This window comes from Pinus tabuliformis, chromosome X, assembly GCF_031772625.1.
Source record: "Pinus tabuliformis cultivar Carrire ecotype Pingquan chromosome X, CPIR1, whole genome shotgun sequence".
Classification (NCBI taxonomy): domain Eukaryota; kingdom Viridiplantae; phylum Streptophyta; class Pinopsida; order Pinales; family Pinaceae; genus Pinus; species Pinus tabuliformis.
The window spans coordinates 1,287,913,505-1,287,916,989 of record NC_142308.1 but is presented as its reverse complement, the minus strand read 5'-3'; positions in this window follow the sequence as shown (position 1 = coordinate 1,287,916,989).

Sequence of the window (3,485 nt, the reverse complement as noted above, 5' to 3'; positions counted from 1 at the left end):
ACGTCGTACAAGTTCGCTCTACTGAACGAGTCTAAAAGCAAGTCACTGTGGGAGATTTCACATAACTCTTCCTTGGAGAATCCAATTTGGATAAGACTTGTGGCATTGGAAAGAGGACACAGAAGGCTACTACAGGTAGCAATTTCAGAATTGGATGATCCGAAATTACAGAGATACATCAGATTCAATATCAGGCTTCTATAAAGTGAAAAAAGGTGTGTAGTTTTTTTTTAATTTTTGTGTAAGCTTGGTTTAACGGAATTCAAAGGGCATAGTAAAGCATTATTATCGGTAACTGATGCCCCGAGGAAAGAAAATGCAAACACCTAGTAAGGAACCTGAAAGCTCTAGCATGACTCATGAAGAAGAGGAAGAAATGCTACATGATATATCAAAATTACAAGAACAAGTGCAACAAATGTCACGCTCACAAAAGCTAACAGAAGCTAAGATAAGTGGCGTGGAATCTAAGATAAATGGCGTGGAATCTAAGATAAAGGGAATGGAAGCTAAGAGGGAGGATTCGATGGCAAATTTGAAGATAGATTTGAATACAAACATGGAAGAATTGAAGAAGTTGCTACAAGAAAGGGTCACTAATGGTGAAAAGGTAGTAAAGGAAACTCATGATGAGAACAAAAGAAATGTTAATCATGATTCCATAGACTCTAATGTTGGATCGAAGACTCACCATGTTCCAAAAATCGATATGAGGAAGTTTGATGGCAAGGATCCCGCCACATGGATATTACAGATGGAGCAATTCTTCGATCTCAATAATGTGCAAAACACACAAAAGGTACGTATGGCAACTTTATATTTGGAACCAAATCAGTTTGTATGGTATCAATGGCTTTGTTCTCGTAAACAATTTATCACTTGGGCAATTTTTACGGAAGAATTGATAGCACATTATGAGGATACAAAAAGCAACACTTTTTTTAGCCAATTGATAAGTCTCAAACAAAAGGGTTCAATAATGGAGCACATTGAGGAGTTCCAAAAATTGAACATAAGGGTAAAAGATATTCCAGAGGAGCATAGGATTGATGTGTTCATAGGGTCTTTAAAGGATAATATCCAACATGATGTGCGCCTTTGGGAACCTGATTCATTAGAGAAGGCATTCAGGTTAGCAAGAAAAATGGAAAGCAAAATTATGGCAACTAGGAAGCATACCATTCACAACTATAAAGACGGAAGTGTTGTTGCCCATAGTCTTCCACAACCTACAAGGTTGACACCACAACAATTGGAAGAAAAAAGAGCAAAAGGGCTTTGTTACAATTGTGATAGCAAATACACAAAAGGTCATAAGTGTGCTGAGAAGAAATTATTCTACATAGATTGTGAAGAGGAAGAAGAAAAGGAGCAAGAAAGGTCAAAAGAAGAGGATATATTCCAGGAACAAAGCCTAGATGAAGAACAAATAAATCCGACCATATCTTGTAATGCATTGGCGGGAATTACCACTCCTCAAACCATCAAGATAGAAGGACAAATCAAGAAGAAAAAGGTAATAGTGTTGATTGATTCAGGAAGCACCCACAATTTTATTCATTGTAGGGTAGCAAAAGAATTGAATTGCTTCCTATATCCAGCACCAGAGTGTCAAGTGATGATTGCAAATGGAGGAACAATAAATTGTTCTGGAAAGTGCCATAATATCAAGCTATCCATGGGAGAATATGTATTGACTAGCCCAATGCTTTCCATTCCAATGGGAGGTGCTGATGTTGTACTAGGAGTCCAATGGCTACAATCCTTGGGTACAATAGCTTTTAATTTTCAAGAACTTTTCATGAAATTTTCTGTGGAAGGAAAGGAAGTTGAATTAAGGGGTATTGCAGGGAAACCAGGAAAGATAATCAGCTCTAATGGTATGACAAAGCTTCTAAAAAAGGAGCAAAGAGGTGTAATTGCACAATTATGTTCGCTAGATGTTTCCACATTGGAATCATCTATTTCTCCAGATCTCCAAAAAGTCCTGGACAATCATTCCAAGGTATTTGAGACTCCCAAAGGTCTCCCACCTATGCGTGATCATGATCATGCTATTCATCTGATTCCAGGAAGTGTTCCTCCAAACATCAGGCCGTACAGATATCCCTATGTCCAAAAAAGTGAAATTGAACGTATGGTTGCAGAAATGCTAGAGGCTGGTATAATTCAACCGAGTCAAAGTTCTTTCTCAGCTCCAGTAGTATTGGTGCACAAGAAGGATGGATCATGGCGCATGTGTCCAGATTATAGGGAGCTCAACAAGCTCACTATTAAAGATAAGTTCCCCATTCCTGTTATTGATGAATTACTGGATGAATTGCATGGATCAATTTACTTCACCAAGTTGGATCTTCGTTCGGGATATCATCAAATCAGAATGAAGATTGAAGACATTCCGAAAACAACATTTAGAACTCATGAGGGTCATTATGAATTTTTGGTCATGCCTTTTGGCCTTACCAATGCACCTTCAACATTTCAAGGTTTGATGAATTCAATTTTCAAACCATTCCTTAGAAAATTTGTGTTAGTATTTTTTGATGATATACTAATCTACAGCAAGTCTTGGAAGGATCATGTTGAACATGTTGACAGGGTGCTACAACTATTGGAGGAGAAACAATTATATGCAAAAAGATCCAAATGTTTCTTTGGAGTCCAGGAGGTGGAATATTTGGGTCATATTGTATCTCATGAAGGAGTTAAGGTAGACCCTAGCAAAATTAAAGCCATTAAGGAATGGAAAATCCCCACATCCATAAAGCATCTGCGAGGATTTCTTGGGTTGACAGGGTATTATCGCAAGTTTGTTAAGAATTATGGGAGAATAGCAGCACCTCTAACAACATTATTGAAGAAAGATTCATTTTCATGGACTCCGGAAGCAACAAAGGCCTTTGAACATCTTAAAGAGGCAATGTGCCAAGCACCGGTCTTAGCTACACCGGACTTCACAAAAACCTTTATTGTGGAATGTGATGCTTCAGGAAATGGAATTGGTGCTGTTCTAATGCAAGATGAAAGACCCATTGCTTTTGAAAGTCGTCCAATCAAGGGAAAGTTTTTAAGCAAAGCTATTTATGAGAAGGAAATGTTGGCAATACTCCATGCACTTAAGAAATGGCGACCCTACCTAATGGGAAGACACTTCAAGGTAAAAACGGATCATGATAGCCTTAAATACTTTTTAGAACAAAGATTATCCTCTGAAGAGCAACAAAAGTGGGTCACAAAGATGTTGGGTTATGACTTTGAAATCATCTACAAAAAAGGGAAGCAAAATGTGGTGGCAGATGCACTCTCAAGAAAGGATGAGGATGTGGAAGCATTGTTGTGTGCCATTTCTATTATCCAACCAGATTGGATAAACGAAGCAAGGGAGGAATGGAAGAATGATGAAGAAGTGTGGGCACTTATTCGAAAGCTACAACAAGATTCCAGTACTTCTGATACATTTAGCTGGCAAAATGATTCGTTATGGT